Below are 14,032 nucleotides of genomic sequence, written 5' to 3'. Positions count from 1 at the left end.
AATAATGCGGCACAGAAATAATCCTTTTGTGTGTGTTCAATCAAATGGCAATGTGATTGCTATTTCCCCCTGCACACTACTCAATCCCCCCAATATGCAGTATGAAGAAAGAGAAGGCGAGAGAACAGGTTTCAGGAATGCAGAATTCAAGCAAATGTATCAATCACAATTTCCCCCCAGCAAACACCAGATAAGAACAGAATTGATTGGCAAACTTGTCAAAATGGTTTTAACGTTGGCTTTGAATGAATGGTAGCACACTGAAAATGGATTTTATTCACTGAAATGGTTGAAATTCTAATGGGAGCCGCTTTGTATGGTATCAGACACACACTAGCAATGATTTGAGAATAATGAGCAAATTGAAAACTGAATTTTGAGGTCGGTTTCAACTAAAAGCTATTTCACACATTATAGATTTAAGCCAAACGAAAAATTTGCGGCAAACTTTTCCGCACGCGGTAAACGCGATTGCGGAATAACTATAAGGAGTTGAGATGCCGTTTACTTACATTTTGTTTCTAGCATAAAAGATGCAGAAGTTATGGACGTTTTTGTGGAGGTTGTTTTTTTTCAGAAAGAGGCAAATTGTAAAACAAGAATGCGCTTTTTAAAATACAAACAAGGTTCTTTACACTAGATATAGACTATGAAGATACAAACTACACGACAGTGCAGCCACCAGATCAGGACGTCACCAATCAGGTTTTTGCCCGCCGAGATGCTTGCCTTTCTTCAGATAAAATATATCTGCGCAAAGATGATTTTAACAATAGTATTACAGAAGGACTATAGGATAAGAGAGAGAGTTCAGGCGAGACAAAAAGGATTTCTATCAATACAGTTCTGGACATGAGATTTTGGGACAGTCTGCTGGGCACACTGGACTGGACAGTTCAGCAATCAGCAAGGCTCTCTGGTCTGCACAGCACAGCACGGCACCCGACAGGGTTTAATCTGTCCTTCTGGCTATGGAGATGATTCTTTGGCAGGCAAGCAGTTACAGCACAGCCTGGCTGCTCTTTGGTTTCCCCTTTAAGTGGAGGGATGGGTTCTGGAAGTTAGGCCCAGTAGAAAGTGGATCAGCTATGCTCTGAGCCCTTCTGCTTGTATAGTTTCTGTAGTCTGGAACAAGGAGTATGCATGGGTTTCCTGCAAAGTGCTTCGCCAAATTTGAGATGGTGGGTGGATCAGTGTGTCTTGTTTTAGGTCTCTATTTATGTGTTTTATAAAGGGGTGGGTAGGCTGAATTATCCTAGGCACACCCCCTAGGTAGTCATGTGGCTAAAGTCTGCTCTTTCCCTTAATTGTGTGGTAAAACAGAGTGTCATCATGATGACGCGGTTTATGAGACAGAACCCCCTCCCCTTTGCCTTTTGAACATAAAATCTATTTTTGATATAATACATCTTTGCATGTGTACAATCTTTATACCAATGACATACATAGATCACATATTTGTTGGAGCACATATTCTTCCAAACCCCATAACTGTGAGGTCTTGGGTCTGGATTTGACAATTCTTTGCACTTTATATCCGGGACACAACATCTGATTTGTCCACAATTGTGTACATATGTGCGCATGATATCTGGGCATTATCAAATGAAGTTTTGTGCTTCTGACATGAATACAATTGCTACAAAACCAGAATTCTCACTACACCTTCTCAGAACATCGCACAGAGTTCTGGGTCATTTTAAAATGTGCCCAAAAAAAATCACATTAAAAAAACTGTAATTGAGAATCAACAAAAATATCTATCCCCACATCCAAAGGTTTCTTGTAGCTCAAAAGCAATCCCCGCCTTCTTCCTCGGGCAGATGCCACTGTTGACACGTACAATCTGCATATTCTTTCAGCCAAGGAAGGTTCATGATCTCCTCCAGGAGCAACAGCCCAAATCTCCTCCCCTCTTAATCAACACCTGAATGTGAGTTCCAGGGCCTTTGGTGAGAAGCAGGAGAGATGCCTTTTGTTGTGGAAATCTGGGAGGAACTGGTTTGATAACTCTGAGTTTCAGCTAAATTCACTGTCAAATTATAACATTTTCTTAATTTATAATAAAACTTTCAATTTTTAATCAAGCAGCTAGAACTCTGATTCCAGTCTCTAAACCATGGAGATTAAATAGTTACAACCTATGTTCCTCTTAATGACAGGTCACTTAGATTTAAGACATTAGATCTTAATGGTGCAACTTTGCAGTTTAAATGCAGGCTTTAGAAACCGTCACAGACGGCCGCTGGTACTGCGCCAATATTTTGACAGATTTTGACAGGCAAGCACACTTTTTACTGTGGATATTTTGAGGATAGGTTCCACTTTTCCTGACATTGGCCCTCATAACAACACCGGCGCTAAGCCATGGCGCTATTAGCACCATGGTTGGTGCCGCTGTTGTAACGGGTCAGCCATGGTTCAATGGGGAATTACCACCCCATTCCAAGGTTGGCGGGGCGGTAATTCCCCATTGAAGCATGGCCCTTCCCCATTCCCATTTTCGCCCCATAGGACTCTATGGGAATGGGGAAGGCGCTAAGTACGGTACTGCAAACTGCGGTAGCGTACTTAGCACCAAGGTCCCTTTGCGGGTCTATACTTTAACGGCTGGTGTAGACCAGCCGTTAAGGTCGGGTCCCACAAAGGGACCTCGTAGTAAGGCGCTAAGTGTTTAATGGCGCCGCAGCCTTTTACAGCAACGTTAAACACTTAGCGCCAGGGTCGTAATGAGGCCAATTGTGGGTTCATATTGATTCCTTAAATGAAGTGGCGGGTAACACCCAGCAAAGATATTGAATGTTTTGTGGTGTTTTGATCCGGTATTCTGTATTTTCAGCAACCAAGAAAAAGGGATTTAAGAGCAATTTCTGTGTTTCTTGCAATAAAGCACTGCCTTTCATGCAGTTTCCATTTTTACTTGGTAGGCAGCCTAGTAACAGGTTTCAGCAGTGAAGTCTCCTTCCACCACTGACAACAGGCAAAGTAGATTTGAAAGCCATCTTTTCCGGTTTCAAAGCGCAATTCTTCATAGGTTTTGCAAGCATAGGGCTTTTGTGGCCATTTTTGATGATTCTTTCACCATCAGCACACAGGGATGTTGCGGGGCAGAGCCTAGTGGGTTAAAACATCCCACACCTATGTATTATTATACTCTGATAGCCTACTCCCAAATAAGGCACCATCCTGTCCCCCAATAAAATTAAACAGTAGACCGTAATATGAAAATGATTTTGAAATATAAAATGTATTAATAATTCAGAGTTGATAATACATTGTGTTTAGTATTATATTTTGTGGATTGCATCAGATTTCAAATCTGTTTTCACTTTTTAAAACAGAGAATTCCCATGTTATGTTATGAGTGATGAGGTCATTTCACTTTTGTACGGTCAAATTCAATATTGCAATTTGATGTTTTTTTTTTATTTCTGTGCATTGGAGGTTCCATCTAAGCTAAATATGAACTTCAAAGGCTGGCATACGGACCTTGAGCTCCCATGCAATTGAGTAGCCCCCATTTGACATTTTGGGAAAGATATGTTGACTTATTATGCACAATATGGAGTGTCAAACTTATTGGAACCCCCTCGAGATTCAATATAGTTCCAGTAAATTCCCCACTTAATTTGTGGGTGTCTATGGTGGACCTCCATTCCCCATTGTGGAGAGGGCATACAATGGCATATTATTTCAAGACCCTGCATGAGGTTTGAAGTCCTAATGGCAACCAGAATGCTAATGAGTATTGTGATCGGCAACTAGGCGACTGATCCTCTGTGAGTCATTGACAGCTTTAGTTTCTTATTTGTTTAGGGTGGTTCCCTCGTGGGGTGGGGGTTGAGGGGATCTGGGTGGGAAGGGGAGGAAAAAATTCCAAAAACACGCAGAAGGGTTGCAGCAACTCAATGGTATTTGTTTCATCGCTTTATTTTATTTCAACAGATTAGAAAGTCATTTCATTGATGGGAAAGTGCTGGTTGGTGTTTTACTGTAAACATATATTTGATTTGAATGCCCACATCTCATTATTTTGTACTTTGTGTTAATTCTGCGATTTGGGTGATTGATTTTAAGATGTGATGTTGCTTGCTGTCAACCTTCTGAATACAAATTAACATTTTAAAATGAAGTCTCAGGAAAGCAGACAAAGGGGGTCATTACGAGTATGGCGGTAGGGGGTTAATGGCACCTGTAAGGATGCCGGTGCCGTTAACCCCCTACCGCCGCATTACGAGGTCCCTTAGTGGGTCACACAAAACCCACTGGATGGAAATGAACTAGGTACAAAACAGCTCGGGCATGTAGCATTGACTCGATTTTCGGGAGGTGTCTGGGGTTATTCCATCCAGTAGCTGTTAAAATATTTGACTGAGAAGAGGGTGCCTGCTTATCCTAAAATTATAGCAGTATCTCCCAGATGTGGTTGTTTCATGCAAGAGGTAACCAGGGTTATAATGGGAAACACCAGGATTAGCCAGAAATAAAATGCCATTTGGAGGAGGAAAAATTATGAGATGTGAGATGATTCACCACATCTCGTCACTTCTCCCCAGGGGGAGGCCTTTCCTATGAGTCTAGGGAGGTGAGGCTGCTACCCAATAGTCCCCCTAGGGATGGTAATATCTCAGAGGACTTCATAGGGAGGCACTCCCCTCCTGGGGAATAGGGCACCCACCAGGGAAAAAGTCTCCCTATTACCTTATCACAGAACGCCCTACCCTCATGGACTCCCTTTATCCGACCATTGACAGTGGATCAATGTGTTATTGTAAATCCATGACTGTGACAAATGTAGAACATAATGGGATGCAGAAATACATGAGAAGCCATATGCAAAACCAGCCATGAACAGAATTGAGGTGGCTCACTGGAGGCATGAAGAAGGTTAAAGAGACTTTCCAAGATGGTGTGGGTGTTACGCAAGGGGGGAGCCAACAATGTAAAGTAGAAAGAAAGAATGGACTAGGGAGCTCTCATCACGGGAGCCAGAAGCATGCAAGTCTTGCCTGGTAAAATTCAAACCATGAGGACCAGAGACACAAGGAAGCTGTTCTTCCAGGCGGAGGCTGCAAAGAATGGGATGCTGCTACAATGTCCCAGGAGACAGCTGGGAGCCGACTCGCCAGAAGGAAGTTGCAATCAAGGTGGTAGCGTGACCGCACAAAGGTGGACCGTGAGGTCTGGGAACAGTGCCAAGCCCACCAGCTGGAGCCTGTCGCAGAGCCAGGCAGGTGTCGGAAATCACAGAGGAAGTAACCCATGATCGCAGGAAGAACCAGAGACGTGTTAGACCAGGAGGCGGTAAACACATGTGGAAAAATGCCATTTGGAGCTGGAAAAAGGATGAAATGGCATCAGGCTAAAGGTGGGGAGGGGGAAGAGTACACCATGTACAATTGGGAAGTTGGGGGTTCAGAGCTCGAAGGTTTTCACATAACCAGGGTTATTTTCAAAAACTGGGCCGTGAATGAAAGTGCTTCACATGAATAACTGGGGTTATTTTACAAATATCACACCTTACTCAGGTCTCTCTACCATTGCTTCTGTGAGAGAGAATGTAACCATTCACTCTTTTTACATGTTTGTTTTGTATTGTGTTTATGTTGGCACCCTTAAGCCTTCGGGTACCTGGTGTGCGGTTTAAATGTAAAGTAAAGTAAAACTAGAGTTATTTGTAGTGCATTACTATTATCAGGGTTATATTAACCATGATTATGGGAAAATATATATTTTTCAAAGAGAGTTAACAAAATATGATTAATACGAAGAAAGTGGAATGTTAAAGCTACGACGAGGTGGGGGTAATGGATGTGGCCAAAGACTATGGCTACTGGGTTACTTTACAAAAGCAGATGGTGTATAATGCAGAGTGGCCATGGCCGAAAGCCGTGGGCACTGGCCATGGTCAAAGGACATGGCTAGTGGGACTGGAAGAAAGCTATTAGGACAACATGACAAGCGGCCACGGCTGAAGGGCGGCCAATGGTCATGGGTGAAGGCCATGGATAGTGAGCAGAAAAAAAGTGTAGCATTTTAAAAGTTACAGTGAGCACGGCCAAAGGACATGCTCCCTCGCCATGGCTGATGGCCCTGGCTAGTGAGCCCGAAAGATATGTAGTTTCCAAAAGAAACACATTGGGGGGAATAAGTACAGTGTACATGGCCAAAGACTGTGCTGCTGGCCATGGCTAGTGGCCCTTAAACAATTGTATAACAAAACCCTTGCAATTCAATGAAAAATCCTTAGTTAAGGTGGAGTTAAGTCGTGCAACAAAACCCTTAAATTTCAGCAGATAAGGAAAATCATGACTAGCTTGTCTCAGCACGTTCCTGTTGCAAAGCAAATGAACAGATTCATATTATAAGGGAAGGGATTCCCAATGAGATACAAAATGGCATTATGGGGGACATGGCATTATGGGGGACATCAACAGGAATGTACCAAGTAAAGCAGGTCATGACTTTCCACATTCGCTAAATATAGCAGAACACTCCAGGGACGACTCCCCGTTTCGCCTTTGCACTCACAGGTTCCTCTCCTCTCTCTTCTCCATTCGAGAGTGTTTACGAAACGGAATGGAAAAAAACAGCAAAACACGTAGTGAGTTTCAAAAATTATTTTTTCTCTTTAATTGACAAACTCACATTGTTTAAAAATATATAATACACCAGTGAGATGACACAAAAGGACTCAGCTGTGTCAACCAACGCGTTTCGCCATCAAGGCTTCTTTAGAGTTGATGGTGTGGGTAAGTCCATTTATGTTATACCGTTTCTGTGGGGATGAGTTGTGGTCCCTTTACACTTTCCCATATTCTACCCATATTCTACCCAATGTATCCATATGTTAAGGTTGCCTAATAGAGAGCGCCATCTTGGCCTAGTCTATTTCATTCATATTTATTGCATGCACTTCAGTCATTTTGTCCTAGTGAATCATAATGTATTCACTTCATGAGTTTCCAACTATAACCAATACATAAAGTTTTTTTTGTTATTAATTCATGGTGGTTTCAGAGTTGTTCTTGCCCCCCCCAGTGTTTGGCTCATGTGCCCGATAGGTGTGTTACAATTTTTCGGCACAGCTCTTGGTGGCATTATGATGTTTGGTTTCGAACTGATTGTTCCCATGTTTAACCTAGTTCTCTTAAATCCTACAATGGGCATTTAAATGCCCATCGTTGTCAGTTCATACCGATGAGTGTTTTTTCAATAATTCCGCTACTGGCCTCTGTTGTTAACTCATATGTTCATAGAACCTCTACTGATGCTCGTAGTGAGAATTAATGAACATGTCATTATTGCCCAATGTTGGGCATATGTTGTTAAAATGGGTTTGTGCAATGAGTTAGTGTGTCTCCCAAAAGGTGTTTGTATGAATACCCTGCACTATATGCAATCAATCTCATGGCATCATATTGCAGTCTAGAACATATATAAAACCTTCTATGTAATGTGACATTAAGCGCTACTACCCTAATACTTATATATTGGGGGTCATTATGAGCGATAAGGGGTTAACGGTGCTGCTAAAGGTGCCAGAGCCATCAACCACTTAACGCCTCATTACGAGTGTGCTCGCAGGAACCTGCTAAGGACGCCTGGTACCAGGCGCCCTTAGCGGGTCCTGTGAGCAGACCAGGGTGCTAACAACGGGCCCTGGTCTGCTTGTCTGGTCTAATATCTAGGGACGGGAAGTAAGGCGGTACTAGCATTTAGAAAAAATACATTTTGGTTAAAATTTTCAGATTTTGCAATGTACAATGCACAAGATAATTGCACTAATGCCAATGACTGGAGGAAAGGTGAAGCTAGTTTTTTTTCATTTGAAAAACGAGGAGAACATGAAAGAAAGAAAAGGAAAAAGTATGAAGAAAAGACAAATTGAGGAGAAAAGAGAAAGAATGACATAACAGCGAGAGAGATACATATCAAATCAATGCATTGAAATCAATGAAACTTGGAAAAGCAAAAGAAAGAAAGATGGGGATAGAGGAGGGGAAGGAAAGAAATACATAAAAGTAATAGTCAACTGAATAAAGATACTTTAGAGAACAAGATAACTAAGGAAGCAATTGGAAGAAGAAAAGGAATGATAGAAGAAATAGGAACATTTAGAAATATAAGATGGAAAGAAGTAAGGAACAAGATGGAAGGCAGAAGGGGAGAAAAGAAATGAAAGGAAGATTGAAAGAAATGAACAAAGAAGGTCATGTAGAAAGACCGAATATAGATAAAAAGAATGGAGGAAGACAAAAGGAAGGAAGGAACGACTGTCAAAAAAGGGAAAATGGAAGGAAGGAAAATAAGGAAAGAGAAAGAAAATTAAAGGACAAAAACAGTTAAAAAGAAAAGATGTAAAGAAGGAAAGAAAGATTACAAGAAAGTTAGACAAAGCCAGATGCAATGAAAGAAAAAAATGAAGATAGAAGGAAATAAAAGTTATAATTAAGTAAATAAAGGAAAAGGGAATGAAACAAGGAAGTAGAAAACAGAAGATGGAACTGAGTAAACAATGAATAAATATAAGAAAGGCAGTAAAAGCGAGGAGTATTATAGAGAGAACAAGAGACAGGGAACGAAAATGATGAAAGAAAGGAAGAAAGAGACAGGAAGAAAGGAAATGTGACAATTGATAAACTTTATCGAAAAGAAAAAAACAAATTGAAAAGATTGTCGTTAGGGAAGACAATGAAGGGGGAATAGAAGAATGTAATTGAGGAAACATGGATAAGACATAACAAAATCATCAAAAAGAATTTAGGGAAGAAATAGAAATATAGAAAAAAGGAGAAAATTAATGATGGAAAAAAAGGTGGCAAGAGGGTCAAAATAGCCTGTACTACTTGTGCAGTTGTCAACTTCATAACTATCACTACACATGAAAGTTGGAGAATGTTTCCTACTGTGAAGTCTATCATTTACATGTCTTAACGGCAGCTATTACCTCTCATTACTGTAGAAGGTGCCGTGCAATCTGTTGGGTCTGTTATTGATACATTGGAACAGGAGTCACACCACCAACGGGAAGCAGTGGGAGAGATGACTCCAGCAGTTAACTGAAATGCTTATTTTGAGGGCTTTTTAACATCTTTTTACCATTGTATTCATGTTCTCCAAGATGTCACTGGTAAGTTCTTAATTTAAATAATATATGAAATGCAATGACAACTTCACGTTATGCAGTCACTGGGTGGAAAACTCCCAGACAGGAGAACAAACAGTGCTTCACAAATGGACCAATACATTTAAAGGAAGCAGAAACCCAGGATACTACTTTAGCTTCCATTTTCTCTCTTTCCCCCGCTACTTTTATCATCTGTAATTTCCTATTAAAGGCTATAATTTATGCACTCTTCTTGAATCCCCCTGTTTGCCAGATTATCATGGTGCTGGTTGTATATTGCAATAGTTTGTATTTTCCCAATGGGACCTACAGATACATCAGAAGGCCAATGTTGACATTTCTGATATCACTGTTTGCCATTAGGTCATTTAAAATGGCGGATCAGTCTACAAACCATAAACACCACAGGAGCAGCACGTTACCACGCAGTATTGCTTTCTGATGAGCATTTTCATCCAGTGAGGGCATAAAAAGGAACATCAGTGAGTCAAACAACATTTTATTTCAATTATTACTGCCCATTGCGCTTCAGCATAGAAATATGGTAAAGATTAATTGTATCAAACATTGCCAAATTGCTCCCACAAAGGGGCCTTTGTTGCTCGAGAACTTCAATTCTGCGAAGCCGTTACATTAAAAACAGGTTTCATTGAGCCTGCGATCATCCTCCTATACATGGTGAATAATTCATGAATCACACACTGCTCCACATGTTGTGCTGCTAATGTGATTTCTCATGTTGCTCTCTTGCCTATTATAATAGCTCAGGCAGCGGGCTCGAGAGTGCGTCCAAACAAATGCAGCTATTTGTGTAAAAAGGGAGGGAAAACCAGATCAGCAAATGCAAGGACGTAATCCTGCCTTACTCTGAAAATGGCTGTCTTTCTAATGCAGGCACGAGAGTGCCAAATAATGCGAGGGAAGTATTCACCGTCAGTTTGCCTCCACTTGAATGTCAAACGAAAAAAAGACAAAACAACTATTGTGAATGAACTGCTACATTCAGGGGTCACAATGTTTAAATATAGATATAAGGCCGAATTATTTCTTCAAACAGCAATATAGTACCAGGCGGTTCCCTGACATATTCTGGTTCTACAACAAAATCTGATTGTTGATATATTCGTTGAATTCTCCTAGCAGTCTATTTTGTTCTACAGGACAATTAAAACGAGGGATACGTGTGTGAAATGTGACTATTGTATGTGCTTTTTAGTTCCATGCCTGATATTTTGGTTGTCAATCTGGAAAAGGACAAATGTGGCAAACATTTGTTGTAAGCGCAAACTAGCTAAGATTTAATTAGCAGGAAACAGGTGGCTTGATTTGTATATGTTGGCGCATTAATTGCATGTTTCATTTTTTATTAACAGGAAGATCAGTGGTCGAAGTGTACGAAAATAAGTAGTGGAAATATTTTCCCTGCTGGCCTGCACCCACTCCCCACAAACCCCATCGTCGCACCCTCTCCCACACACAATACAAACCCCCAAACACTAGCACCTGCTGTTTAAGGGAACGTTCAGTGCAGTGCACTGAAAGTGCAAGCTGCATCGTCTTCCTACATTTTAAAACGAAACCATTCCGGAACGATTTATTTTTAAAATAAAAGTATTGGAGCTGTAAAACGTAATTTTAAAAAAGTAGCGGAGCACCGCTCCCGACCGCTCCAGCTCACTTTGACCACTGAGTAAGATATATAATGTCAGCATGTGTTGCTCTGTTCAAAGACACTCTACTGTAAGGATGATGCGTTCTCCAACATTTTAGATTCTGTGGGGTTTAATGGCAGCAGGATCAAATGAACTTAAAGACCAGGTTAGGCCCAAACTGTGCAGCAAGATACATGACAATAAGAGACTGACAAACAAAAAGCCCAGCAGTTCCTTTTCAAATTGCAAAACATGAAAACCCTGTGTCCTTTTATAAATCAGAAGGGCCATGCAGATTGAAAACCACAATAAAATGTCATTTTACATTGAAGGTGAAGAGTACAAAATGGGCCGTGCAATGTGAATGACAAAGGGCTATAATCAGACTACCTTTTCACTATGGTATACAAAAAAGGAAAGGCACTGTTCACAACAAACAACAGCATGGACAACTAAAGATATTTACGGCATGGAAGAAACGGAACTGTGTACCAGTGAATCTCCATGGTCTAAACCTTTTAAAGGTATATTATGTAGGAAAGCCCCCAGACGCTCACACCAGGAAAAATACAACCCGCTAGGGAAAAACGCCCAATACACCTCGTGCAAGAATAACAAGATTTATTTCAACGAAAAAGGAAAAAGTGCCAATGAAGAGCTTTGCTACAGTGGAACATTCTGGCTAAATCTGCATGAGCAGTACATTATAACTATACACAGCGTCATCAGTGATGTCATTGCATATAGTAGAAATCTACACTGCTGGTTGGTGAGACCCTACACATAGGTCACCTGCTGCATAGGGGATGCCGGGCCATCGGTCCCAGCCCCGTCCATCCATCTTTTTCCGTGTGGGCAATGCTGCAGTTGTAATTGGTCAGCAGGTGACCAAATAACAATTATATTGCTACCTAAGAAAGACACATCCATCTTTATGTAACATTGCACCCGGTACAAACAGACAGGGACCCAGGGTGAAACCTGAAGTCATATTAACTCACACACTTCACTTCTCGCCCCGAGACAGGCTGGCATTTTTCCAAGGTCTCTGTAAGGAAGGCATGGTATAAACAGTAAGAAAAAACACAAGTGAGCACAGTTCAAGGGTGTTTATTGTACTACAAAAAGGATTTGAAAAATAACTATCTAATCCTAAATCTAAAGATGGGAGTAAGCTACGAACATCAAATAATAATAAAGCAGTCCAAGTGGTGTCTTGGTAAAATAAAAGGGACTACACTAATAAACCTATTGCCAATCCTTACCTCCAAATACAAATGGTGTGGGAAACAATGTTATGCAAAAGAAAGAAGTGTTCAAGAAATTATATGTCAGAATATTCAAGCAGTTGGCCTCCTTTCCCCACGTTTTCAGCATGGGACAAGGCAGCACACTCAAGTTTAGCAGTCTCTCTGGCTTCTCTAGCACTTCTGGGCCAAAGTCTCTGCCATTCAAAAGTCTCTTCTTCCAGAGGGCCTGATGCAAAAAAACAAAGAATAAATTTCCTTTTCTTCTAGTAATTCACATCTGCACAATGTTCTTAAGTGATTTACTATTTACTACGCATCCCCCCCAGCCGTGCTCAGATACCCTTTAACACAATGTTTGTAGGATTTTCACTTATCCAATTTCTCACGTGGTTCACGGTTCACCCCGGATCCCCCTCCACCAGGCTCAGATCCATTTTTAACCCAAAACCTTCAATCAGTCTCCCTCCGCCGGGCTGAGACCAACTTTATCTACTTTGCCATCAACTTTCTTCACTGTATCAACATCGAAGGCTTTCGATTGTGCACAGGATTTTGCTTGACCCATCACAGGACTGCTTCGATGCATAGTTCTTTGGCACTCCTTCACCTTTGTCAACTCTCAGTTGGATACCTTAAAGAGAACTTCAAATGAGCATGAACACAATGCAGAAATCACTCCATCAAAGGTATTGTATCTTGGTTTCAAAGTTCAATAACTAATCTGCTGTTAAATTGTATTCACGTTGGTTATCACATGCTTTTCGTACACTGTTCTCTTCAGTGCTCACTATATAATGTTGCTGTTGCAACCTTGGCTTCAACACAGACCGGTCTGGCATTGGTCTCCCAACTCACTGGCTTGTTGATTTTACTGTTGCTGCTTTGTTGTTGAAGCCAAGGACAGTACCACAGCAGCTGGGGTTTCTCCCCACATTGAATATCGATGCAGGAGGGACCAGAGTACCTCCAACACACATTGCAGGATTCTTCAGCTAAATGCCCTGGTCTTACACTTTCTATTCTCATGGTTTGGGGAAAGTAACGGTTACTTGTTGAATAAAGGTCAATGGAACTTCCCTCCTTGCAATCTCCTTCTGTTTTGCCGTCTTTCTCTTTGTGTTAAACTGCCATCTTGGAACTGCTGTGCTTTGCCTCACCCAGGGTGTGCTCTCATGCTCTGCCTTTCAATCATGTGGGGAAGTTTAATGGACGTCAGGTGTGTGTGATGGTCAGTAATTGCCTGACCATTGTATTTGGACATGTCAGGTATACGGCTCGGGTGTTAAGTCTGTTTTCTTTCATAGCAAGCTGTCTGTGAGAAAGTGTTTGTGTTGTAGAAGGGGTGGGGTTGAGTTCCTAAATATCCTAACTGGTAGGATGGGGTATAACGTGTCTCACCACAAGGTGTCCAACTTCCATCCCTGAAGGTCCCTCACCCATGTGATCCTCCCACACTGGTCCACCCCTAGGAACTGTCTCCAACACTGATGGCCATGTCCTGGCCATTTGGATGCCAGATCCCCGGGTTCTAGTGGGTGAGACATCTTCTGGTTTCTCACATCTCCCACCCTCATTCTGGGCTATAATTTCATCCCTCCCTGCATCTCACAGCACAAATCATGTGACCCTTTAGTGAAGGCAGGAGTGACCTTCTTTGTGATCTTTCTGATCAATCAGGGGTCCAACAGGTTTATGTTCAGAGGTCTTGGGTTATCTTGTACATCAGAATTCAGAGGTCCGAAAGCCAGGGCATCTGGTTGAAATAACCTAGGATTGGTATGGTGGAGGTTGGAAGCCTTTGTCCTCCTCCTCCTCATGGGACTGCACCATTCACAGAAACTCAGTCCTCCTCCCTTAGTCTTGCAGGGCACATTCTCCCCAGGGTGCGAGGGTTGGCAACATTTTAGGACAATGAAGGGTTGTATGGGCTGTGCAGATCTGGTCTTTTTCTTTTTTTTTTTCTTTAAAACTATGTTATTCAGCGTATTACAATGCATTCA

The 14,032-nt window shown here is 41.6% G+C and overlaps 1 protein-coding gene across 2 annotated transcripts in view; it reads right to left on the bottom strand.

Annotated features, from left to right (window-relative positions):
* SNTG1 (syntrophin gamma 1) overlaps positions 1 to 14,032 on the bottom strand; it is a 2,735,678-nt gene that overhangs the window by 1,715,571 nt on the left and 1,006,075 nt on the right. The gene's annotated exons all lie outside the window — the stretch shown is intronic.

Source organism: Ambystoma mexicanum, chromosome 5q (genome assembly GCF_040938575.1).
Source record: "Ambystoma mexicanum isolate Mex_15411 chromosome 5q, UKY_AmexF1_1, whole genome shotgun sequence".
NCBI lineage: Eukaryota > Metazoa > Chordata > Amphibia > Caudata > Ambystomatidae > Ambystoma > Ambystoma mexicanum.
Note: the sequence above shows the minus strand (reverse complement) of the source record. Positions and strands in the feature narration are given on the sequence as shown.